Below are 27,750 nucleotides of genomic sequence, written 5' to 3' on the forward strand. Positions count from 1 at the left end.
AAGACTTTGTACGGTCCTTAATAGCGGAGAAACTGTAATTCGGACAACCATTTTTGGCTTACAGGGGCCCACACCCACACGCCCTCACCTGTTTATAGGGCACTTACCTAGGGCGGAGGTTGTAATTTCGGGAGCCCGTGTTTTCCTTTGTCTTGGTGCGCAAGCAAGCGAACTGACGGGCTTAATGGCTTTTTCGGCGAAGCTGCCCGTGTGTAGTGTGTGATGTCGTCACCAGCGCACAGAAGCATCGGATCGACGTCACGCGCTCTTCTGTAAAAATACGGAACGGGATAAAGCGGGTTGTTCTCTCAATCACTTTGTTATAAGCAAAGGTAACGTAAGGAAGCATCTGGTGCAGCCATGCCCTTGGCGAGAGATGCTGCAACTCGCTGGCAAAAATTTCAACGAGCACACTGCCACAACAGTCTTGTAGTTGGACGAGCTAGCGAGTGACGGCTACTCCCTTCTCGAGTAGCAGGTGTACGTTGCTAGCAGCGTTGCCCTCGTAGCCGTGGAAACAATCATTCCTCACGAGAACGAGCACACTGGACCGGGGTGTCACAGTTGCATCGTTGTCAACAAGTCGCAGAGCATTATCATCAGCCTTACTACGCCCACTGTTGGGCAAAGACCTCTCCCAAGTCTCTCCAATTAACCCTGTCCTTTCCCAGTTGCGGCCACCGTATCCCCGCAAACTTAATCTCATCCGTCTACCTAACTTCCTGCCGCCCCCTGCTACGTTTGCCTTCTCTTGAAATCCACTCCGTTACCCTTGAGGACCAGCGGTTATCTTGCCTTCGCACTACATGCCCTGCCCAAGCCCATTTTTTCCTATTGATTTCAATTAGGATGTCATTAACCCGCGTTTGTTCCCTCACCCACTCCGCCCGCTTCTGATCTATTAACGTTACACCTATCATTTTTCTTTCCACAGCTGGCTTCGTTGTCCTTAACTTAAGTTGAACCCTCTTTGTTAGCCTGTATGTTTCTGCCCCGTATGTGAGTACCGGTAAAATACAGCTGTTGTATACTTTTCTCTTGAGGTATATTGGGAAACTGCCATTCATGATCTGAGAGAACCTGCCCTATAGGTTACGCCCCAGTCTTATTCTTCTGATTACTTTCCTGTCATGCTCGCGACCAGCGGTCACTACCTGCCCTAAGTAGACACATTCTCTTAAAACTTCCAGCGCCTCCCTACCAAATGCGAACTGCTATTCTCTTGCTAGGCGGTTGAACATTAGTTTGGTTTCCTGCATGTTAATTTTTAGCTGCACTGTTCTTCTCCGCCTGTCTAACTCATTTTTCATGCTTCTCTGCTCATGTCCTGGGTGACTTAGCAAGGCATAACCCATATACAAATCGCAAATTGCTTAGGAATGCTCCATTAACTCTTATCCTCAACTGTTCCCGTTTCAGGCCCCGAAATACCTGCTGTAACAAGGCGGCGATTAGCATTCGCGATACCTTTCTGGTTAGAATCTTATTGCTAAATTTATGGAGGACTACAGTTATAAGTATCTGCAATCGTTATATTTACCAATATTTTCAGATAACTCTTCTTCTATACCCTGATTCCGCAATACCTGCATGACAGCTGGGGTTTCCACTGAGTCAAACACTTTTCCGCAATCAATGAAGGCTATATTTAGGGGTTGGATATATTTTGCGCATTTTTCTATCGCCTGATTGATAGCGTGAATATGGTCTAATGGCGAGTATCCTTTACGAAAGCCTGCCTGATAATTTTGTTGATTGGAGTCTAAGGTTGTCCTGACTCTATTAAGCGATTAGCTTAATAAATACCTTGCAAGCAACGGACAGTAAGCTGATCGGCCTGTAATTCTTGAAGTCTTTGACGCCTCCTTTGTTATGAATTAAGATAATGTTAGCGTTCTTCCAAGCTCGTGGTACGCTCGAGGTCACAAGGCATTGCGTATACAGGGGGCTACTTTTTCTCGCGCAATCTTTCCTCTGTCGTTCAACAAATCTGCTGTTACCTGATCCTCACCAGCTGCTTTCCCCCTTTCCATTGCTCCTAAGGCTTTCTTTACTTCACCCTTCGTTACAGGCGCGATGTCCCATTGCTGTGCTTGACTGCCTCTCTCAGTTACGTTCTGATTATATCCGTTACTGTATAGATTTTTGTAGAACTCTTCGGCTACTTTAACTATCTTAGCCATGTTGCAAATGACGTTCTCCATTGCCATCTTTGTCTCTTAGCGCATACATCTGGTTTTTACCTATGCCTATTTTTGTCTTGACTGCTTTTAAGCTACCTCCGTTCTTGAGAGCATGCTCGATTTTATACATTTTAAACTTCCTTATGTCAGCAAGCATGCGCTTATTTATTAAATTATTTGGCGTTTTTTAATGAGATCTTTAGTTTCTTGCGGTAGCTTCCTGGTATTCTGTCGAATCATCCTATAACATTCTTCTGCGGCGCACTCCGTAACGATACCACTGAAACGTGAACCATCTGGTCAGTGCGCGCCACGGCCCGTTTCATCGAGGACATGATCCGCCCTTCGTGCAGGCCAACGACAGCGCCGTTCCATTGCTGAAAGTCGCGACCGCGGATGAAGTCCCTGGAACACTCACCGAGCACTACAAGTTCGCCGACGTACTCAAAACCACGGATATCGACACGAGCTATGCACGTGCCGGCGGGGATTGTCAGGCGACCCCGAGCAGTGCGAATGCTAGGCCCCGAATACTGCGTCAAAATTTCTTCAGTTACAGAGCAAGGGCAAAGCACATGACGCAATAATCGGCACCTGTATCCATCAAAGCGTTCCCGTCGACTCCGTCAATTGTAACACACAAATCGGAGGTAGCTCGTTGGATGCTGTCGCTAGTCGCTGCCTGAGAAACATCGTCGCATGGTAGTGGCGTAGGAGGATCTTCCCAAATCCTCGAATCCAGAGGCCGCTGGAATCAGTTTTGTCTGGCATGGACTGGGAGAACGGCGCCCGGAGTAGCTTGCAGCTTGACAGGGGCTTGGGGAGCACTTGCACCTCAGCGACGGGGATGGAGCCCCTCGGTTGCCTGAAGTGACGTGGTTCTGGCGTGACGAGAGATGAGATGCTATCCCATGTGGTCGTTCCCCGCCCTGTGGGCACTGGTCGTCCGGCGCGAAACCACGCAGGCCCACGCGGCGGTATGGGGATGCCCTGTACAGGTGGCCCGCCTCGCCGCAGTGATAGCAGTGGGGCCGACGATCCAGGGCGCACCACACATCACTCTCTCGCGGTTGCTGGTAGGCTGGCATATCGTGACCGCGAAAGAAGCTGGGTGGGATCACTACTGGCATCGCGGCGGTGGCATCGTACCCAAAGGCCTCACGTCGCATGGACGCATACGTGGGTCTTGCATCAAGCCTGCGACGAACCTCAGAAATTTTGTGCTGTTGTGCTGCCAGGCGTAGTTCGTCCCGAATGACTCCACACAGTGGGGGGAAAGATGGCGTATCGGACGGCATCCGGAACGGCTGACCGAACGGACCGAACTGACCGAAGGCCCCCTCAACATTGCTCCACGTTCATATGGCATTATGATTTCACAGCGCAAGCGATGCCTGCCGGCGGTCAAGGACACGCAGCCGACACGTTACGCGAGCGACGCGGTCAGGAAAAGCGCAACTTGCAAAGTTGCGCTGCTCAGTTCATTATGCCGAATGGCCGCGGCAATTGCATCAATGTAGCGCGTGCCTTTCCTGAACATTTGCAAAGAATTTGCAAGGTCATCGTGCATTAACATGCACGATGTAGGAAATAATTCCAACAATCCGGGTTCAATATATCTGGGTTCAACTCTCAACAGCATGTCCTGAATGATCGTATCCATATAATGCACCGACCCATTCTTGCATCTCATTCTGATCATGTAAGGGATATGAGCGTCGAATCAATAATAGGCTTTCTTTTCTTCAAGCTTTGGCGAGCGCACATTTCTAGCCAATCGCGAACTCACGAGGAGTGCTCAGCATCAACATAATTTTCAGATAGGGTTCGTTAAGTATGCTGCGTTCCTCAGGGCCTCTTGTGTTCGGATTAATTTCTAAAGTAAAAAGCACCCACAGGCCCAGCTGTTTGTCAAAATTCCCGAAAGGATGTCGCAACTCGCAGCCGTGATGTGATTCGCCATGACATTTGTGTGCCTCCTCGCACAGGGTTGGGCGGTGGACGCGCCAGCGCTCTAAAAACCACACCAGTAAAACCGCTGAGCCAGCGCTGGATGGGCGGCTGTGTGCAACAGAGCAGTGAAAAACGGATTTTTTGATCAATTTTTTGGCCTCTGGTATGTCTCTTTCTATACTACGCACGGAAAGCAGCAGGCTACATTGCATTCGGACGCTCAGCACGGTGTTTGCCTCTTCCAGTCGGAACTGCAGAGGCTGATTTTCTTCCTAGTCATTTTTAGCCAGCATTCTGCACGCTTCAGTTAATGAGCGGTTCCTGGCTTTGTTTCTCCAGTTGCGGCGCTCATCATTCACTCAAAAAATCACTGTATGATGCCGCCGGTATCCAGCTCCGGTACGAGAAAGCGCTGGCTGAGAACAGCGAGCATGCAGTCACATGCCGCCGGCTGTCGAGACGTTGGACACGTTTGCGAGAAGACAGCAGAATAATTACAGTGCGGTGGTTCACGAGTCAACCATAGGCGAAAACTGACTGGAGTTGGAGTGAAAAACAAGAATTGAAAAAAAAAATTAAACACAAGAGATTTGACTTGTAACAGAAATACAAACCTGAATTGTTCAGCGTTCTGGGTGAAATGGGACAAGAGATGGAAAGGAGGGGCGACGGTATTAAATGAGTGCCGCAAGTGTCACTCCTGTTATTCCCCGTCGCTGTCCTCCTCTGCACAGAGCGCTGAATGTTTCGAAGATGACGCACCGTCAAGCCTCGGTCGTTGCTGGCCTGAGCGATTTATGCGATATTCATCAAGAAAAATCATTTCTCCAAAGTATTTGTGTGTTTTGTCCGGCTAAATCTAAGTATATCCTACGCTTTTTCTCTTCGCCGTAATCAAAACGCAGGTTAGCTTTTTGGCGTGCACAAGCAAGCAGCTGCAGTTTAAATTTTCGATATTAACGACACACTAACGAATGTGGCATTTTGATGTTACGACATACATCTGTCTCTCCACCTGTCAGCTAATATTATTGCACTGATATTATTGTTACTAGTTTCAAAAGGCAGTTGGTGTTTTTGCAGGACAGTACATACGCCTAAATGAACGAAAAATGATCAATGAGTGGCCCTGGCAAAAAGCTTCCCCTTCCGCCTGTTTCCTAATAAAATTATTGAAGTAGTACAGTTGCTGGCAGCGTTTTTAAGATCATTATGAAAAACTCAGGCGCTAACAAAAACGACACAGAGGGGACAGAGCGTTTTGAAATGATACCTTTGCAGCACTTTCTGGCGACTGTCTTTGGTTTCAAAGAAAATTCTCTAATGACGACGAAGGGACGTGACACAAGGAAACGCGTTACTTGATCCCCGTTGTTAACCGTCGTGCCAGAGAGAGTGGGCCCACCGATGTACAGGCAGGACAATTAGGTTAAAGCGGCGTCCATCTTTCAGGGAGCCAGAAGCATCTCATCCGCGCTCGGGTGCACCTACATCGCTATCAAAGTTCGCGCCTGCTTTGACGGCCGCAGCAGCCGGTTTCTAAACAGCTCTGACCTGGCAACTCCGCGTTCCGCGGCCGCCGTCGGCGCTCCTCCTCCTCTGAGAAATTACGCCGCTGGCTGCCGAGAGATGGCGACAGCGACGTTGGGGCACCCGCAGCAGCCCGGATAGCCACCTGTCACGTGCTGTTGCTCTGTCGATGTTACGTGGGCTTTTTTGCAGTGTGCAAGGTGTTCCTTGCGCTTTTCTGTGTTTTCGGATGCCGCAGGAATACAGCATTGCACGAAGTGATAAGTGCCAGCTTTGATTTATCCCTCCGGCGATCGCTGCGTAGTGTTGAGCTGCATTGAGGCTTGTGAAATATAGCGACGGCACAAAAAACTGCGTTTACCACGCGTCAATACTACAACAGTAATATGAGATGTGCACGCGTGCTTTCTGGACTGCAAATGCTCTTTTTTGTATTACTTTCAATAAAAAAAACCACTACCGCCAATACTAATTGTTTCCCTGCCTAGCTCGTCTGCGTAGTACGTTGGATGTGCTCCTGCGCAGTTTTTTTTCCTTACAACACACACTAATTGTGGAATTTTGTGATAAAATAGAAACAGAAGCTTTACCTATTGGAATGATGGCTACTTTAAAGAGAGCTAAACCGAATGATACAAAGCCTATATTAGTTTCCATTGTTGTCAACTCAATCGTTGTGTCCCTCTCTTGCATCGGAAACCGCAAAACTCCTAATCAGCCGCATTGAGGCCTGTGAAAAATAACGACAGCACCAGAAACTGTGTTTATTACGCGTCATTAAGGCAATAATATTAAATGTGCGCGTGTATTTTTGGTCTGCGGTGCTAATTTCTTCCTTTGTTAGCTTGTCTGTGTGGTATGTTGCATGTGCTCCAGGCAAGTATTTTTTTTTTGCAGTGTGTAGGATAATTGTGCAATTCTTTGATAACATAAAAACACAAGCTTTACCTATCGTGACCCTTACTTTGGAGTGAGCAAAACCGAAAGATACAACGCGTATGTTTGTTTTCCTTGTTTTTCAAGTTAGAAAAAAAATTGTTTGCACGACGCGCTGAATCATTGAATGCAACCGCTGATACCGAAATTGTTCTCCTTACGGATCCCAATGGCATACTGCTGCGCACCATTGTGCCGGTTGGACAGTAAAAAGAAGGGAGCCCGGCGTTTCTTTTCATGAGATCCCCGTCGAGCTGCGCAGCGTGAGCAATGGCTGGAAGCAATTCGAAGAGATGACAGGGTACCTAATTGCACTTCCAACAATTCAAGGGCATGCAGCCAACATTTCAAAATCTCTGACTTCGCAGAGGGCAAAAGGCGCCGTCAGAAAAGGTGAGTTGTACCATCAGTGTTCAGTGACTACCCGTCGTACTTGAAACTTCGAGTATTGAAGGAGAGGCACAGTGTAAGCGGAAGAAAAAGAGCAGCTTTTCAGGCCCACCATAGCCAAGATGAGCCAGCGAAAAAACTCCTGAAGCATGACAAAAGCACGAACGTGGAAATGCCGACTTCTGATGCTGACAGTGAGGTCTCTGAAGCCGCTCTAACTACAGGTGTCAACTATTTTGAAGTGACGCAACACCAATCAAGAGCCATTTGTACAAAGCAAGAACAGGAACTCGTCCGCGCCGACAAAACAACGCAAGATGACATCAGATCTTCCAACTGGCTGGCAGTGGAAAGAATAAAGTGGAAGAGAAAGGACGGTGACCTAAAAAAGCAAATAGAGAAGCTTTGCACCACGCTAGATAAATATAAAATGGAGCTGAAAAGGCCTAAAGAAGACAGTAATTTTGGGGATATAACATTTATACGGGAACAAGCGGAAGAAAAAAAAAATTGCTGCAGTTTTCCTGCTCAACCAAGTTGTCAATTTCAAGAGAAAAATGCCAACATGGTCGGAAGATGTAGTGCGACACTGCATTGTACTTAGGCATCTTTCTACAAAGGCCTATGAGCATGCCCGAAAGGAGAAGTTGTTGAAGCTTCCAAGCAGGAACACACTACAAAACTTCATTGGAAGTACCTCCATAGAGACCGGTTTAAGTCGCTTGGTACAAGCCCGGCTGAAATCACAGCTTGAAAAGCTTGAATCTCAGCAGTCTAGAGTATGTTCTCTCATCGTCGACGAGATGCGAATAAAGCCAAGGTTACAGTACAACAAGCAGCAAGATAGCTTCGTAGGCCATGTGGACATGGATGTGGCCACCGATCTTGACAGTCTGCCGGTACTGGCAAATTCCTTGCTTTGTTTTGTAATTAACGGCCTGTCTACTCCATACAGAATACCAGCATCGTACTTTTTTACGAAAGGACTGAATGGCGCACAGCTGTCCAAATTGATGCGATATGTTCTCACTAAGGTCGAAGAGGCAGGTTTCAAGGTCGTGCCCCTTGTGAGCGACAACCATAAAGTAAACGTGAGTGCCATGAAGGACCTCTGCGGAGGATTCCCCACGTACAGGATACAGCATCCGTGTAATCCCAATCGGCTGCTTTTTTTAAACTTTGATTTTGCCACGTCTTAAAACATCCGCTCTCAGTTCCTTGCACGCGACCTTGGAAAGAAAGGAGAGGTTTCGTCATCTCACTTGAAGAAACTCTACGAGATGCAGAAAGATTGGATTGTAAAACCTGTGAGGAGTCTAACCAGTAAACATGTTTTTCCGAGCAATATTGAAAAAAATGAACGCCAAACGAGCTTTCGAAGTTCTTTTCACCAGGCGTTACATCTGCTCTGGAGGTTTTGAAAGAGCACGCAGGACAGAGCTGCATACATCATTTGCCTATGCGGAACCAACAATACTGTTTATGAAGAACATCCATCGGTGGTTCCTACTGCACGACCCCTGCAACAAGTACCAACATATTGAGCAAAATTTCCCTGACGTCAGGCAATTGGACGACAAAAATGATTCTAGGCTGGAATGGCTGGAAGTTCCATTTCCGCTATATATCGACCAAATGAAGAAAGATGCAACTTATCCTCGTGCCTTTTTCACAGCCTAAACGTACGAGGCCCCTCTGCTCACAACTTATTCGACTGCTTGCTGCATTCGCTATCTGTTAGCTGAGGAAAAGTTCTGTTTTGTACTAACGCGGAAATTCAGCAGTGACCCAATTGAAGCGCTGTTTGGAACACTGAGGCGGTCACTGGGATGCAACGACCAACTTGACGTGCGGTCCGTACTCTCAGGACTAGAAAAAGTCTTGAAGACGGGAATTGCCGCGACATCTGAATACAGCAACGTGCTATATCACGAGAGTCACCACAGCACTGTACTTAGGACTGCAGGGCTATGTGCACTTGGGAGGAGCGATGAGCTTCCAGAGGCTGCTTTGGAAGTCTTGGGATGCTTAGACGTGCTGCATGTCCCTGCTACTCTACCTACATTGAAGCTGTCGGCCACGTTTTATGTAGGCGGCTACATCGCTCCTGTGATAAGTGAACAAATGTAATGTGAGCAGTGCTGTTTACTCACAACCAAGCCACCCACTTGGAACCCACTCGAGCCGTTCACGCGAGAACAGGACCGTGGTGGCCTGCTTTACCCATCTGACGAATTACTCTATATCTTAGACACGCTGCGGCTGTTTGTGGAGACAAGCTTAAATGAACACCAACGACTTGAAAATCCATTGAAAAACGTGACCGATGCAGATGTTTCAGCCATCTGTAAATCAAGGTTGCTGACGTGCCCTGTCAGTGACAGCAGTCACCGAGAACATTTTTCTCTACTTGTGACAAGTAGATTCATCAGACCACTGCTGGTGAACTACGCCTCCTCGATAACAGACAAGAATGATTTGTATAAGCCGCTGTTTCGGAAGAAGCAACTCTCACGAAAAGTCATGAAGCTGTAAAAGTAGCTGCTCTTGTAGCACAGCTGCTGTTGTGAAATGTGTAAATAAATGTTGATGCCTTTCTTCTTAAATTTTGCTTTAGCGCAGCGTAGACTAGCATTGTAACTGTTCCATAACCATTTACGCTAGCGGAGCAGTCATGCAGTTTTTCGAGCCATGCCCACGTATCTTGGAACTGCCTCACATAACATGTCATAGCGTTGGTGTTACTAATAACTAACGTAATCACTTTTTATGCTTAGAGAATGTCAGCTTTACGAGCAAATATAACGAGTTTCTACGATTCACGCTTAGTAGCCGTTATCCCGCGAGCGAATAACAGCGCTCCCATCCTCGCGCCAGCATTCGCACCTGTGCGCCTCGACACCTACGTCAGTGGTGCCCCAGGGGCGGGAGCGGCAGCGCCGCGCAACTTTACCCGACGGCGCCGCTGTATAGTTCGCGCGGCGCGTTGACAGCGACAGAAAGTATAAAGGAGGCTATGCTCTTTCTCGGCCATCCGGAGTGCCCCGAGCCGCTGTGGTGATTGTACTTCTGTCCACGTGGACCCGATCAAGCAGCAACCGTGAACAGTCTACAAGATCGACAACCTCCAGACGGCGGCGGTGCAGTGTGGTGCTTGTGATGCCCCCCCCCCCCCCCACCCCCCCTCCTAGCTGAAGTGGATTAGTGCAGCGGACTTTGAGCGGAGGTGACCACGGCAGCGGCGGCGAAGGCCGGAGATGCGCAGGGGCCTTTGACAGGGGCAACCACAGCGGAAGCGTAGGTGACGTGGCAGCGCCAGTCAGGCCGAGTGTCCTCGAAGGACGGAGGGGTGCTACGCACAGTCACGCTGGCTGTTAATTGAAGACGGCTGTGTCCTCTACAAAGGTCTCGTGTTCTGGACATCCGGCGGCGATGCAGGTTCGTTCATCTGCTGGTAGACTGCGGGATATTCCTTACCAGCCGTTTTGGATTAGTCAGCATCTCCCCCTTCCCATCGACCGAGCTACGAGAGAGCGGAACAGCCCGCACCGCCCCTTCCGTGGGTGGTAACACCAGCGTCCACTTCGGTCCATCCGATTGGAAAGTGCTCTTCGAACTTTATTCCCCAGCCAGGGATCTGGGAAATCCGAACCCTATTTAACTCTGCTGTGAGTGTAGCCGAGAGAAGCCTGCTAACTCCTGTCGACTCCGGTTGACGAAGAAGTTGGCTTCCACTGAGAGTCATTCTCAGTCACCCTTTTTAAATAATGTAAATAAGTGTATAAAGTTTTCGTTGCCTTCCTCTCAACCCAGTCTCCCATCCTCCTCGTCCCATCACCGGTCCGGCCATGCTACCCGGGTCGCAACAACTGGTTGGCAGTGGTGAGATCGTCTGCGCGGTGTCCTGGCTTCGGTTGTGGTGAGTGCATTGCCTTCTGTGCTTGAGTATTGCCAGGCTTAGCATTTGTGCTGCTCTTCCTGGTAGTGTACGTTGATTGTAGTAGTCTGTTCGGATTTGAACCTTGCTTTGCACCAACATCCTTGAGAGACTAGCAATGACATTATCAGCGAGCACATAAGAGCAGTCATGGACTGGCGAAAGCTGCGTAATATGGACCTGATTTCCTTATCTGGGGAATAAGGGATTCATTTTGCGAAAACTATGAAGATATTGCAGGTTGTCAGTGCGATAGAGGACCAAGGTTTTGAGGACGAGGATACAGTGGAGCACTGTGCGGAAATCACAAGAAAAGAGGAATTGCAGGAACAAAGAAGAAAAGAGAAATTGGAGTTAGAGGAACAAAAGAGGAAAGATGAGGTGGAGCTAGAAAAGAAGCGACTAGAGGTGATGCTAGCTGAAGCTCAGGCAGAAGCAGCAAAAGCAGGCAGGACCTCTGTTGTAAGCAGTCAGTCATCGAAGCCGCCCAAAATGAAAGACCTCATGTCGCCTTTCAAAATGGGCGAAGATATCGGGCTGTTCATTGTGAACTTTGAGCGCACTTGCGAAAACCAAAAATTTCTTTGCACCACTTGGCCTCAACACCTCTTGACGGTTCTGCCATGTGAGGCTGCCGACGTGCTTGCTCGGCTGACAAAGCCGGAGGCGCATGATTACGATAAAGTGAAGCCCACCTTGCTGAAAGGGTACCGCCTGTCAGCCGACGCCTTCCGTCGACGGTTCAGAACCACGGGGAAGCGGCCTTCTGAGTCATTCCCAGATTTCCCGTACTCTCTTAAGGCAAATCTGATCGAATGACTCAAGGCCGCGGAGGCTTATGAGGAACGTGGCAAAGTTGTAGAAGAGATCGGTTTAGGACAGTTTTACAGCTGTCTAAATGAGGAAACGCGGCTCTGGGTGCAAGACAGGCCCGAAAAGAAAAGCTTAGAGAGCGCCGCCGAGCTCGCAGAAGAGTTCCAGGTCAGGCGCGAAACAGGAAAGGAAAGCTTGCGGGCAGTAACAAAGCCCTACAGGGAGTTCAGGCAGCGCCCACTGCGGAACGAGAATGGAGCGGCCCCGCCGAGGGTAGAGAAAGTGGCAGATGAGAGGGGCCGCGAAAAAGATTCTGTCGGTATAAATGACGCGGACAAAGAAAAAAAGAGAAGGATCGTGCTAAAGCCTTCGAGGCGAGGAGACCGGCAGTATGTTTCCGCTGTAACGAGCCAGGGCATATCGCGAGTGGCTGTCGAAGGACTAGGCTGGCTTTTTCGCTCACTACTCTCGACGAGCAAAATATGCGCCTACTTGAGCCGTACATGCGTGAAATGACCGTGAATGGGTGACGGTGTCGCGCCCTGCGCGACTCCGCCGCCACAATGGATGTAATGCACCCTTCGCTCGGTTTACCGAACGATTTCACTGGGGAAAGCGCGTGGATCCGGCAGGTGGCCCAGGAGGACAGTGTCTGTCCACCGGTCTCGCGCGTCCCCATTGAAGGCGGCGGTGTCAGCGACCTTGCCGGAGCAGTGCCCCTACCTGTTCTCAAACCGCTCGGAAGACGAGCTAAATCAGAGGGGCTTGAGCTACGGCGACCACTCCGTGCACGAGGGGTCGCGTTCCAAAGACAGCGAGATCGCGGCCCAGTTGAGCCCAGAAAGTAAAGAACCGAGCTGAGACAAAATCTTTGAGGCGTCCGAGTTTTCAGAGAGGTTGTTACCTAGCACTGACAGCAGGGCTCAGGTAGTTTTGCTATGCGAGGAAAATTCCGCACGCGACGACACGTGACGGCACCGCAATAACAGAAGGCGCGCGCAACAGATCCGCTGGGGCAGCTTCCGAAAGGCGGCGCCGTGCCACAAAGACCAAATTATGTGGTGTCGCAAAGCAAAAAGTACAGGTCAGGCATTTGCAATTGAGGACCACGCGTAACTTCTTGCAGTTGCCACCGCGGCACTCAAGAGCTCACAGGAGTCGCGTGAAGAAAAGATCGACTAAGCGGGCCCATACAGGGCGCAAGCCAGTTGCTCCATTTTTTGACCACGGCAAGGATTGTCATGAGACATGTGACGCCTGCTGCTTGCTAAAGAAGGGAGCGCGCGGCTACCAGACAAAAGGGCACCTCCGAGCGCGCGCGGGTCAGATGAAGACGAGACATGCAGGGAACCGGTAGAGGGAGAAGCGCTCCTCCCGTTTAAATCTTTTTCAGCGCTGCCCGGGCTTTGCATGCCAGTCGCAAAGAGACGGAACTAATCAGTCCCGCAGCTTTTGGGAGACAGCGGGTAGACCGGCCGCCCGACTGCGCCGGCCACCCGACCACGCCGGGCGCGGCTGAAGAAGCGGTATTCCAGGAATACATGCGTCTTGTATTTACTGTTTTTTTTTACTCCGGTAGAAAATCGCAAACGATGTTTTGAGCTTTTATTTCTTGCTGGAATGATGTGGCTCAAAAGACGCTTGTTGATTCTCTGCCTAAAGGAGTTTTTTTTTTCAATGACAGCATTTGAGCGTTTTCTGTATAGTTGCAATGTGTGTAGGTTATGTTGTTTGATATGCATAGATTAGCGCTTGAAAATACATGAATATTATCTCTACTATCCTCTCAGCTGATCTATCGGGGGTGTTCATCTATGGATAGCAAAGGCAGCTGTAATTTCTTCCAGCACAAAACGTGATTCAAAATTGAAAAATGCGATGGCATTTAATCGCCCGCATAGGTCACTTCCGCAGCTCACCCAATCAGACCGCCTGAGGGGGTGAGCCAAAAGGGGAGTTAATCGAGCAGCACACCTTGAGGCCTTGTTCATTGTTTTGCCTGGCACAACTCGGGAGAAGGGTGGTTCTCTTGTCTTGACGGGGTGGCGGCATTGTGCAGATTTGGCCACTACTGCTCTACCTGAGACCCTTCGCCTGCAGACACCGACCCTTGGATCAGCCAGGAAACAGAGGACCTGCCTAGCTGATGCGGCCTCTTCAGTGGACATCGAGGAGCTGTAACCGCTTTCGAGGCCTCTACCTGGCGGCGGACGTGCTGTTGTAAATGTACTTCTGGCCACGTGGGCCCGATCAAGCAGCAACCGTGAACAGTAGACAAGGTCGACAACCTCGCGATGGCGGCGGTGCAGAGTGGTGCTTGTGATGCCCCCCCCCCCCCCCCCCCCCCTCCTAGCTTAAGTGGATTAGTGCAGCGGACTTTGAGCGGAGGTGACCACGGCAGTGGCGGCATAGGCCGGAGATGCGCAGGGGCCTTTGACAGGAGCAACCACAGCGGAAGCGGAGGCGACGTGGCGGCGCCAGTCAGGCCGAGTGTCGTCGAAGGACGGAGGGGTGCCACGCACAGTCACGCTGGCTGTTAATTGAAGACGGCTGTGTCCTGTACAAAGTTCTCGTGTTCTGGACATCCGGCGGGGAAGCAGGTTCGTTCACCTGCTGGTAGACTGCGGGAGATGCCGTACCAGCCGTGTTGGATTAGTCAGCATCTCCCCCTTCCCATCGACCGAGCTACGAGAGAGCGGAACAGCCCGCACCGCCCCTGCCGTGGGTGGAAACACCAGCGTCCACTTTGGTCCATCCGATTGGAAAGTGCTCTTCGAACTTTATTCCCCAGCCAGGGATCTGGGGATTCCGAACCCCATTTAACTCTGCGGTCAGTGTGGCCGAGAGTAGCCTGCTAACTCCTGTCGACTCCGGTTGCCGAAGAAGTTGCCTTCCACTGAGAGTCATTCTCAGTCACCCTTTGTAAATAATGTAAATAAGTGTGTAAAGTTTTCGTTGCCTTCCTCTTAACCCAGTCTCCCATCCTCCTCGTTCAATCACCGGTCTTCAGCCATGCTACCCGGGTCGCAACACCGCGCAGACACTTTCTCCGCTGAGAGTGTCTGCATCCTTTGCAGTGTTGCGAGACGCTTCGGCTGTGCGGTGCCCTCGAAGTAGACTGTGCTACTTTCGTTGGCACTGGTATCCGAGATGGCTGGTGTGTACATGAAGAAGTCAACGGACGACGTCTTCGATACGTCCGAGGATGCCCTCCCTGTGAGGCTCCAACAGGTCGCCGAAGATCAGCTTGGAGATACTCCAGCGCGGAGAAAGGAATCCCTCGCTAAACTATTGCAGCTTTTATGAGGTGAGGTGGAAATTCGACTCCCTAAAAATGAGTGAACGAGTGACGCTGTTTTACATGCGGCTTTACAAAGTGCTAGAGGAAGCACAGCGAAGGGTGGGTAATCTTGCATTTCATTTTCGTTTTTAAACATTATCTCACACAAGCAACCTAAGCTGTCACTAGAACTTCTGGAGGGAAGCTTGGCCACTTCACCGGTTATTTGCTGCCAACAGCAGTCAAGCTCGCATTGTTTCTGTGGCTCATATGAGGTTTATGTTCCGGCCTAGATTTTAAGTCGTGAATTAATCAACCTCGGTCCACCGAGAGAAGACTGAAGTAAGTACAGCTCAACACGTTCATTCACCTCTTCTAAGTTGCGCAACATTGCCGCGTCCATTATTATAAAGACCTTTCTTAGAAAGGCGCTACATTTTGTAGCACTAACCGTCTAAGACCGTCAGGCTAAGGAGTGTTTACCTATTGTGACATCTGGCCACATGTTACTCATGTCCAACTGGCGACTTTTTTTTTTTTTTGAAGTTGCTAAACGCGTGCAGTTTCAGAACCTTCTCGCCGCTGCTAAACGTGAATGCTAATAACTTTCTGGTCATCACATTGGTCTGTACGCACTCCGTGTCTGTAAAAGCGGTCAGAAATCAACATGGAGCTCCCAGGCGAGGAATCGTTCAGAAAAAAATACAGATCGTAGAGGTAGGGTACAAGAGCGGAAGTTGTTGTGGGGATACCCCTGAAAAATTTTCACCCGATGCCTATCGCAGAGGAGGAGTATCTCAACTCCCGGAAGGATGCGCTATTTCTTCTGCGCTTTCTACGTGTGTGGAAATACAACGTTGAAGCAGCCCTACGCTCCGATAAAATCTACTGCAAGATCCGGAACACCAGCGGTGCGTACTTTCTGGAGGTTCAGCCCTCCAAAGTGACTCAGGCCACGCGCAAACTCATGATGGTTCTGCAAGAAAAGGACGTCCATGGACGCCGTATCTTCCTGTTCAAACCCGGTGGGTAATGTTTCCGAAGCAACCTGCCATCATATTGCAGATAATTGTTCGAGCATATATCCAGATCATTTTTAAATAGGTAGACGGCTTCGTGGTTTCCACCTAGTGAAAGCGTTGGCAACCCAGTGGCCAGCTATTATAATGCCAAAATCTCGGAAACAAAACAAAAAGGGAGATTTTGTCGTCTGATACTGCGATCTTCAAGTGCGCTAGCGTTTGTACGCAACAGTAAAAGAAATTATGGAGTAAACAAAAAGTTCTAGACAAGTTACGCCTATCTTGTCACATGTGCAGCCAAAGTACATTCCCCGCATGACGTGGATGTATACGTACACAGGTCCGCGGGCGCACCTGGAGAGAAGGTCTTCCGCAACAGTGCTATCTAATATGCAATTTAATTGTAAATCCAAGAGCACACGAGTCTTTAGCTCTACGCGTCACCTGAGTTGCGGCAGCCACTCTGAAGACAACGGTGCTAAAAGATGAATCTTTTTTGCATGCCGTTTCTGGTGTCTCGTTAAAAACAGGGATGTGTTTAGGATTCCAGCTGTTTTAGTTATTACGCTCAGTGCTTGATGTAGCATTCATAGAGAAATTGTTCTCGTCTAAAGCGTATGCTCCATGCCTACTAAAGAGAGTTTTGTGATATTTCTCGAGCCGGTGAAGGAAGTAATTATTTCATACGGCCGAAAAACAGGCCGTTGACCCATGCAGGTGCCACACGGAAATATTCAGACACCTGAGGCGAAAGACTGCCACTTCAGTCAGAGTCACCGCAACTGTGCACGAGAAGCTTATGCTGGCGTCGCGTCCAGAGAGCGGTCGACTCTTCTTTCGCGACCTCCAATTCGTAGTTATTTTTCAAATAAACCTTTATGAGCTGGGTCATGTACTCGAGCAGTGGGTCCAGGTCTGCCTCAAGCGCATAATGAATCCTGAAATCACGAAGAATTTAAAGAAAATCCTTGTGATAGAGTAAAAATATCAGAATACACAAGAAATATTTGACAACTGAGAATTGACGCGCAGACTCCATTCGAAACAGTTGCATTTTCTTCCTTTTCTCAGGTTCTTGGAATCTCGTTGAATCTTCATACGTCGATGTTCACTGGGCCATCATGCTGTGCATGGAACACTTGGCTAAGGATCCAACGACTCAAACGTTGGGCATGGTTATCCTGTTTGATTACGGAGGCTACACACTCGACAAAGTGCTCGCCATTAATGTGGACATGATCATGCGGGGCTTCGAATATTTACAGGTAAGTAGAGGCGTCGAGATCCCGTGACGAATTCAACTTTTAGTAGATAGAAACAACCGAAGAGAGCACCCACCCTTTTTGATTGTCTCAAAAATTACTTTGACATCGTTTACCTCATTATTATAGGTAGATATACGCAAAGTAATGAAAGGAAAAGAAATCCTTCCGTGCGTCCCGGCCGGCAATCCACGATCTGGTGAAAGCGCTTCATACGATGGAAAGGTTACGCTGGCGACGCAGCAGTGATTTACGATATCGCGTGCTACACCTAGATATTGACTGCACTCTATGGCCGCGAATCTTTGCTATTCTATTTGTTGATCAATGTTTTTTTCTAGTTCTCTTTTTGTAGTAGCTATTTTTTTTCGCCACACAGAGAAAGTTTATTCCACTATAGACCCGCCGCGGCGACTCCGTGGTTACGGCGCTCGGCTACTGACTCAAAAAACTCGGGTTCGATCCTGAGCGGGGCGGTTAAATTTTGATCGAGGCGAAATTCTCGAGGCCCGTGTACTCTGCGATATCAGAGCGCGTTAATGAACCTCGGATGTTTGAAATTTCCGGAGCCCTTCTCTATGGCGTCTCTCATAGCCTGAGTCGTTTTGGGATGTTAAACATCCACAAACCACATGCTACTATAGCTCCTAGTCTTGTCGACTAGGAGCTATATTTCGCAACCAATACAGTCGCTTCCAACTTGGAAAGGTGTACTAACTGGCATTCTGATATAGGCGAAATCACAAGTTTGAGCATCGGTAGTGAAACGAACAGCGGCAAGGAAAAAACCCGAAGCAACAATTCCTGGAACAGTGAGGGAAGCAAAGCATTACTGGTCAAAATCGCGAGAAACCTAGTAGATTCCACCTTAGATTGCTTTAGCGAGCGCTGCAATTTTCTCATTGAATGACTGTGTTTTTTATGATCAAAACGAGTCTATTTCAAAAAGCGTCGTTAAAAACTATCTACAGGCAAAAGGAAGCCTACGTGCACCACAGAGAGAGGAATATAGTGCCACGTATCATTGTAGTGTTTGTTCGTTCACGCTCAAGGCTGCAGGAAAGGGTTGTTATCACTTTTGTTCGTGACGCGAGAAGCGACCAGTCTAATCTCGATTGATCGCAGCCATGAAAGGCTGCATCTAGGTTTTTCCAGATTACTGTAGATGATCTTGTCCTGCTATCTGGAAGTTTCTTTGCCGGCTTTAAATTGAGCGATGCCGCGAGCGGCGGGCATTCGTAGCTCGACGATTGACGAGCACGCTTGTTGCTTACGCCGCCGCCGAGTGATTCAGTTCTTTTGAGGGCGCAAGTCAGCCAAAATAAACAGCTTCGTTTCCAAGACTGGTTGGTGTCTTCCTCACCGCTGGACTGCCGTCACTACAACGTGACATCTGGTGGAGGTGCTGGGTAGCTTTTCATGTTCCGGACTCCCCCTACAAGCCGTGACGCCAGCCCTCTGAGTCATCAACCACAGGACCTGAGTCCAGACCACCGCGCTAGCCGACGCCTGCAAGGGGACGCACCAGAGTTTGGGAATCTGCCGGACCCTACCCGGAAGCGGAAGCCAGCCGCAACGTCTACCATGAGCTTGCCCCAGACGACGACTCCAATCATTCTTCACCAGCCCCGGGTGCCACCAACCTTCGATGCTTCTCCTGGCGCCGACCCCGAAGAATGGCTTGAGCAGTTCGACCGTGTGGCTATCTTCAACAACTGGGACGATGCCACAAAACTTAGGTACATCTTCTTCGCCTTGGAGGGACCAGCAAAAGTCTGGTTTGAGAATGAGGAAGCTAACCTCACGAACTGGGAAACCTTCAAGGAGCAGCTTCTAAAGACCTTCACGAACGTCGTGCGAAAGGAGAGAGCCCAGCAGCTGCTACAGTCTCGCATACAACACCCAAACGAGACCGTTGCTGTGTACACTGAGGAAATGAAGCGTCTCTTCCGGCGTGCCGACGCGAGCATGAAGGAAGAAGAGAAGGTGAAGTTGCTTATGCGAGGAGTTAAAGAGCAACTATTTGCAGGCCTCGTTCGCAACCCACCGAAAACCGTCGCGGAATTCGTACAAGAGGCATCCACAATGGAGAAAACTCTTGACGCCCGAGCCCGCCAGTATGACTGCCAGCAGCGCTTTTTGTCAGCAAGCTGCATGGATACCGCTAACAACGATAACCTGCGGGAGGTTATACGTGAAGTTGTGCGAGAGGAGCTCCGACGATTGCTGCCAACGGGAACGCAGCAGCAACTTTCATCGCTCACTGACGTCATCCGGGACGAGGCTCAACAGGCCTTGGGTGTGACGCCGACACCTACGCAGCCTCTGCAGCCCCCAGCCATGACTTACGCCGCAGCTGTGCGCCGTCCTGCACCTCGACGACGGGACACAAGCCCCTATCACCCTCAGCCAGCTGCGTTGGACCGCCGCCCACTCGCCCCAACCCGCCCGTCCTACGAGCGACGCGCGCAGCCGAGGAAATGCGACGAGTGGAGAACTCCCGACCAGCGCCGCCCACTATGCTTCCACTGTGGCGAAGCCAGTCACGTCCTCTGGCACTGCCCATACGGAAGACTGGGCATCCGAGGGTTCTCTTACGACGCTCCACGACTCCGACCCGGCCAGCGACCAGCCGAAATCGAGGAGTTTTTACGTCGGGAAGAATACTCATCGCCGAGCCGCCTATCACGTTCCCCGTCGCCATCGTCCCCGCGCTTTGTATCTCCTAGCCGAGGTTACGCCGTGCGTGGACGCTCCCCCAGCCCCCGAAGGTTAGACTAAATAAAGCAGCCTCTGGAGGTGAGGTTGCTTCTAAGAGCAATGACAAAGATCCTCCATCGACGAGTACTCAAGACCATGCCTCAACTACGACGACAACACGGACGACGACAACACGGACGACGACAACACCGACGACGACGACACCGACGACGACGACACCGACAACGACGACGACGACGGGGCCAGACTTGAAGGTTTTACCGCTGCCCAGTGAAGTAACGTCGCAGTACGCCCACCGCAGCCTCACTACTCGACGAAGCCGAGATCGGACACCGAAGACAACGTACAATACGAGAACGCGAACAAGTGACCTTGAAGTTACGGTCGACGGTCACGCGGTTACTGCCTTGGTAGACACGGGAGCTGACTACTCTGTCATGAGCGGCCCACTCGCTGGCCGACTCATGAAGGTAACAACTGCTTGGGATAGCCCGCTGATCCGCACCGCAGGTGGCAACCTGATTACGCCGTCAGGACGCTGCACCGCGAGAGTTACTGTAAACGGGAGAACCTATGCGACAGCCTTCCTGATCCTACAGCAATGCTCGCGAGACGTGATTTTGGGAATGGACTTCCTGAACGAACATCGAGCGATCATCGACCTTCGATCCAAGTCGATCAAGCTATCCACGGACAAAGCCATATCTGCACCGACGACAGCTACTCATCGCGTTGCCTTAAACGTCCTTGACGATATACTGAGCGTGCCGCCCCGATCAAGTGTTCTCGTCGGCATAGGTACTGGAGACATCGAAAATGCCGAAGGCGTTATCGAGGGGAACACCCAGTTACTCCTGGATCGATGATTGGGCGTCGCGAGGGGAGTCGCCGAAATCCGAAATGGCCAAGCCCAGGTATTGCTAACCAACTTCACGGAAGAATACCGGCATCTAAACAAAGGTACCACGATCGCTTTCCTCGACGAGCTGGCAGACATCAGAGACGTATTTGCTCTACCCGACCAACCCGCAGAACAATCTGACCAAGGCCATCAACCCACGTTCGACATCAACCCGGCATTACCCCGGAGCAGACAAGACCAAATACGCAGTCTTCTTCAAAGGTACACCGATTGCTTCTCAACAGCATCGAATGTGCGACGAACCCGGCTTGCCAAGCACCGCATTGTCACAGACGAACACGCGCGACCACTACGACAGAGCCCCTACCGCGTATCGCCGCTAGAACGCCAACCTATCCGCAAGCAAGTTGAGAAAATGCTTCGTGACGACGTCATACAGCCATCGAGGAGCCCCTGGGCAGCACCGGTCGTCCTAGTGAAAAAGAAAGACGGCACCCTTCGCTTTTGCGTCGATTACCGCCGCCTGAACAATATTACGAAGAAGGATGTCTACCGCCTCCCCCGCATCGACGATAGACTGGACCGGCTGTGCAACGCTAAGTACTTCTCATCGATGGACCTGAAGAACGGCTACTGGCAAATTGAAGTCGACGAAAGAGATCGCGAGAAGACTGCGTTCATCACGCGAGACGGACTCTTCGAGTTCAAGGTGATGCCATTCGGCCTCTGCTCTGCCCCAGCGACGTTCCAGCGAGTAATGGATACGGTGCTCGCAGGCTTGAAGTGGCAGATTTGCCTAGTCTACTTAGATGACGTTGTTGTCTTCTCCTCAAGCTCTCAAGACCACCTCAGAAGGCTTCGGATAGTGCTGGAAACGATCAAGTCTTCAGGTCTGACACCGAAACCAGAGAAGGGCCACTTCGCCTACGAGGAGCTGCTGTTCCTTGGTCACGTGGTAAGCAAGGATGGAGTTCGCCCAGACCCTCAGAAGACAGCTGCGATTGCAGAGTTTCCACAGCCTAATGACGAGAAGGCTATACGCAGATTCCTTGGATTGTGCGCTTATTACCGACGATTCATCAAGAACTTTTCGCGTATCGCTGAACCTTTGACTCAACTTACCAAGGCTGCCATGCCTTTTAAATGGGAAAGGCCACAAGAGGAAGCTTTACACGAGCTGAAGCGCCGCTTACAGTCCCCTCCTGTGCTCGGGCACTTTATGAAAACGCCGAAACCGAAGTTCATACCGATGCAAGCGGGGTGGGCTTAGGAGCGGTCCTCGTTCAGAAAAATGGCAGACAGAAGAAAGTTATCGCGTACGCTAGCCGTTCACTGTCGAGAGCCGAAGCCAACTATTCGACGACAGAGAAAGAATGTCTCGCCATTATTTGGGCCACGTCCAAAGTTCGCTCCTACCTATACGGACGACCATTCAAGGTTGTGAGCGATCACCATGCTCTGTGCTGGCTGGCCAATTTGAAAGATCCCTCCGGCCGCCTTCCTCGTTGGAGCCTGCGTCTTCAAGAATTCGACATAACTGTAGTCTACAAATCTGGCTGCAAGCATTCCGATGCAGACTGCTTGTCACGAGCTCCTGTCGACGCAGCACCCGAAGAGGAAGACGACGACGCTTTCTTAGGACCGGTAAGCGCCAGCAGTTTCGCGCAGCAGCAGCACTCGGATCCTGACTTGCAAAGCCTAGTTGATTATCATAAAGGCAAGACCGCATCGCCTCCCCGAGGTTTCAAGCGGCAACTGTCGTCCTTCGTCCTTCACAATAATGTCCTCCTGAAGAAGAACTTTTTTGTCGAACAAATTCTCCTGCGACACGGCACCCCGGAAGTGCTCATCACAGACAGAGGAACGGCGTTTACAGCGGAGCTGACGCAAGCCATTTTAAACTACAGCCAGACAAGCCATCGGAGGTCCACTGCCTATCATCCACAAACCAACGGACTCACAGAGCGTCTGAACAAGATCATCGCAGACATGCTCTCCATGTACATCGACGCCGAACACAAGACGTGGGACTCCATTCTGCCCTAGGTGATCTTCGCTTATAATACTGCCGTCCAGGAGACAACCAGGTTTACCCCATTCCAGCTGGTATACGGCAGGAAGCCCACGACAACACTCGACGCAATGCTCCCGCACGTTTCCGACGAAGACAACCTCGACGTCGCCGCCTACCTTCATCGCGCCGAGGAAGCCCGAAGACTTGCGCGGCTTCGCATTCAAGACCAGCAGCTCACCGACGCCCGACGCTACAATCTGCGCCGACGAGACACGCATTACAAGCCAGGTGATCGGGTTTGGATATGGACGCCAGTTCGCCGCCGTGGATTGAGCGAAAAGTTGCTGCGACGCTACTTTGGCCCGTACAGGGTTCTCCGTCGCATCGGTGACCTCGACTATGAAGTCATCCCCGACGGCACGACAGCATCTCAGCGACGCCGCCCACGCCCGGAAGTCGTACATGTCGTACGCCTGAAGCCATATTATGAACGCTAAAGGACTCGAAGTTTCATTCTCCGTGTTTATTTTCATTTTAAAGCATCGAGACGATGCTTCTTTGGAAGGGGGGGGTAATGCCACGTATCATTGTAGTGTTTGTTTTTTCACGCTCAAGGCTGCAGGAAAGGGTTGTTATCACTTTTGTTCGTGACGCGAGAAGCGACCAGTCTAATCTCGACTGATCGCAGCCATGAAAGGCTGCATCTAGGTGTTTCCAGATTACTGTAGATGATCTTGTCCTGCTATCTGGAAGTTTCTTTGCCGGCTTTAAATTGAGCAATGCCGCGAGCGGCGGTCATTCGTAGATCGACGATTGACGAGCACGCTTGTTGCTTACGCCGCCACCAAGTGATTCCGTTCTTTCGTGGGCGCAAGTCAGCCCTAATAAAGAGCTTCGTTTGCAAGTATTTCTAGTGTCTTCCTGACCGCTGGACTGCCGTCACTAAAACGTGACAATAGTGTTGCATTTCTGAACAATAATTTGCATATTATAGGGCTAATTTCATGTTAGCCCTAGAGCACAAGCAACATATCGCATTCCTTTTAACGCATACAATTCCTTTCTATAGATTCTGTAACCCAGTGCTCATTCTAAAATATTCACAGAGAGTGATGTTTCCAGCAGGAACGCTTCCGGAACAGGACCTCAATTCAATGCTAGCAGTACGCGCGCACTCGCAGGCATGCTTTTTATTGACACCTAACACATATCGTAGCAGCCGAACCCCTCTAAGAATTTCATTGCTTCTATTCAGATCATAATCGCTCCCTCGGTCGGATGCAAATCTTAATAGATGGTAGGAGAAGTTAACCATACAACTGTATCGCAGTTTTTGGTTTTTCATTAGCTTACGGCAATGGCAACTGGAAGTAACATTTTGTCAAAAAAGAAAGCGCTATCTTTGTTGCGTTATCGTTTTCGACAGCTTCAGTTATTAACAAAAGTAATTTATTTCTCATCCGAAAACTTTAGAATTCTGATGCTGGCGCGTTTTTTTTATGCTTGACTCTTGTATCGACTTTTTTATCAGCGCCATTTTAAGGTTTAAATAACAATCCGTTTTTTTCTTGTAAGAACCTCTTGAAATTGGGTAGGTTTTGATTTACATCCAATCCTGAACACCGTTTTGAACACAATTGCAGCGCTCAACCTGTCGGTAATAAACCAATGCAGGTCTCCATAACCGGAATAACTCGCGAGCAGCTGACACGGAATATTTTAGTTCTTTGTGAATGCCACAAATTTTCGCTGAATTCTGCCGAAGGCACTTAGAGTCTTTGCCGTACTGACGTGACCGTCTGCGCTCTTGGTTAGGCATCCGCCATATTGTTTAACGTTTCAATGCCTTCCCGAACCATAACTGTGTAGTGTCAAACCTTGCACAACCAGCCGTGCTTTGCTTTCTTCCCGGACTGCTTGCCAATGCGGCTGAAGGTCATGCACCACGTGATGCAGAGCGTAGGCTTCGACGTGTTTTTCACACTCGTCCGGCCTTTCCTCGAGACAAAGCTGGTGGCGAGGGTGAGCTGCTCATAATCATGTTATGCGAAACATGCTTAAGCTTCTCTTCTCAACTGATATTCATTATGAAAAAAAAATTAAACAAACCCAGGTTTCGATGAATCAAAGAGCAATAAATTTCAATTTATCTTCTGATTATTCATGCGGTATTGTACACGAGCTTTGTCCTGAAAAACAGCCGACTAGATTTATTCGATCTGAAATCCGTCACTCGGCTTGCAGCAGACTTGGCCCTCTACATGCTCTGCACCACTACGCATGCCGGAGTCCTCAATCCCGTTAGAGTTTGCCCGAAGGATGAAGCAAGGCGATGCATCACTGCCTGAAACTGGCAACGCTTTCTCAAATAAAAACTTCGCATACTTTCGAATAACATCCTGCAGAGCATCGCGATCAGCGGATATATTAATCTGTAGTTTGCGGCGCTGAGAGGCTTTAGGGTGTTGAGGAACTGAAGCAACATCAGGCTCAGCTGCAACAATTGGAATGCGCCTGTAGTTTTTGCTCCTCCTGCGTTATGAATGGGGAGCGTGTGATGTGGTCCTGCCACCACACAAAGCTCTTCTGTTGCGTCTCTTGACTCAATACCCCAGTAATACAACTGTAACGGTAGTTTCGGCTGACGTACCCAACCTCCTTACTGCCCCAGGAAATGCGCGGAAATAAACTTAGGCGGAGAAACTACCTTAATCTGAGGCGAGCGTTTGGAACAAGCATCGAAGTACCCGCGCACCCAGCCTGCTACGCAATGAGCCAAGTCGTGATGCAAAAAAAAAAAACTTCCTTCAGAAACTACGCCTCTAGAACATTGGAAGTTTAGGCCGGAAACAATTTTTATCGGAAGAAGCTCTTGATGTGTGTAGCTTCTGTGTATTGGCGCCTCGTCAATTTGTTCTTTTCAACGTCTGACTTCTAGCAATTCCTATCGTGCTAGAGAAGACATCGCAGCAAGCGCCCGCGTCTTCTTGCGGAGTGAAGAGGCCCTTTTCCTTCGCTTTTGGCCTTCCTTTTCTGCTAATGCTGGTACTGCAGGTGCACGCTATCTGACTGTACAGAAGCTCGGCGTACGGGTGATAACCTGGAGAGGGACAAAAGAAAAAAAAAGGCTGTGGTTTTGTGTAGTTCACAAGTATAATTCTGCAATGACAAACTGTGTGCGGAAGTTCTTAGTTTACTGCTTCATGGCATTTGTTTCCTGAATGAACTAGTGTCTAAATGTTCTCGTTTATACATTCATTGCCGTTTTTTAGAGCCGTGAGGTGAGGTGGAGCCCGCTGCGATGCATCGACTGGACAAACACCCTTCTTTGTTTTTTGTATTCCGCGGTCCGTTGCTCTACGGCGTTGCTGCCTTGCTTCGTTCGCAGCCACGGTGCCGAAAAAAAAACTGAGCATAACTAATGGTGAATGTTTAGTGTTAGTTCTAATTACTAAATACCAAAATATTGGACTAATTTCTGTGTAACCTGCCGCTGTGTATAAGTTGGACAAACTCATTTTGTGCTAGCACAACAATTAGTCATTGACATGTATTAAGATACCAGTGGAATAAAGTGAGTAGTAGTGACCCTTACGAGTCGTTTTTAGAGTCCGTCACGGGGTGTCGGTAGGTCACCAGCTTCATGACATACCTACATCGCGCATAGCTGTTCAACTTAGAACACGAGCCATATCAGTTGATTCATGGCTTAACGAAGAAGGGCGCGGGAGTGTACTTGCATAGGGCGTTTCAATTAGTTCTTATACAGAGCTGTGGGAGAAGCGAACGTCCTCTGTTAGATCCTGCATGATGGTAGACCCTTTAGGACACACAGTTCTGTGTCCAACGCATGCTGACAAGCTAGCCAGGTCCTGAAGTATCGATAAAAGAAAAATAACAAATTTTGTTCCAAGGAACCTGTTGCAGTTGAGGCTTTTCAAATTGTTTGTCCGGCCGTTCTGTTTCGCCGTCGTGATCGCAGTTTCGCCTCTTGGGGAAAACGTACGAGGATATGCACAAGGAGATTCCGGCAAAGATACTTCCAGAAGAATACGGAGGCCACGCTCCACCCGTCGACTGTGAGGGCTTCTGGAGCGACCAGCCAACGACGTGGAGGCCAACGACGACGAGTACAGTGAAAACAACAGCTACGGATATGTCAGGACTGACAATGGAGACTTCGCCACCGATGCCGAAATCGAAAAGGAGCTCACTTTTCGGCAACTATGAATAAAAACTATAGCCTTTCCTTTAGTTTAAAAAAGAACAAAGCGTAATTTACTAAATCGTGCGAGCTGTATTTACACTGCTGACAAGGTTCCGTGTTTGCGCAATGCCATTTTTTCCTTCTGCATAGCTCCGGATTTCAGGGCTGGCCTTTGTCCTTAATTTTGGATGCAGCACTGCTACAGCATAACTGTACTGTCCCAGCGCATCTTGTCGTTGAATGGCTGTGGTTGTGGTTGCCGCTGTGTTTAAATACTGCATGCTTAATTAAAAGAACAGCCCCTTTACTTTAATCTTAAATGTTTTCATTTTATGCTTAATCAACGTTTTAACAAAAAATTCTTATGAATCAGGCAAACAGCGCGCAACCAAAAATTATTCTGAGTTGCTAGTGTTCCGTGTCTAAGATTCGGAGGTAATTATATATGGTCATAGAGGCGAACATAGTGAGCAACACAGTGAAAGCCTTGAGAGAACCTGCACCTGGATGCAAAGCAGCGTTTGTAATGACTATCAAAAGCTTACTCGTCCCGGTCTATCCCGACCGACGCTGCTAAAGAGTGCGGACTTTTTGAACTATAGAGCCCAAAGAAGTCTCTAAACTCATACACTTGGTAATA

The 27,750-nt window shown here is 49.5% G+C and overlaps 2 pseudogenes; both read left to right on the plus strand.

Moving 5' to 3' along the window:
• The first annotated feature begins 7,795 nt into the window (after positions 1-7,795).
• On the plus strand, positions 7,796-9,527 carry LOC149326945 (uncharacterized; annotated as a pseudogene).
• A 5,275-nt stretch (positions 9,528-14,802) lies between these two features.
• LOC149326946 (retinaldehyde-binding protein 1-like) lies at positions 14,803-27,133 on the plus strand (annotated as a pseudogene).
• The last annotated feature ends 617 nt before the right edge of the window (positions 27,134-27,750 follow it).

The sequence above is a fragment of the Amblyomma mixtum genome, chromosome 10 (genome assembly GCF_055824585.1).
Source record: "Amblyomma mixtum isolate Tamu chromosome 10, ASM5582458v1, whole genome shotgun sequence".
In the NCBI taxonomy this organism is placed as follows: domain Eukaryota; kingdom Metazoa; phylum Arthropoda; class Arachnida; order Ixodida; family Ixodidae; genus Amblyomma; species Amblyomma mixtum.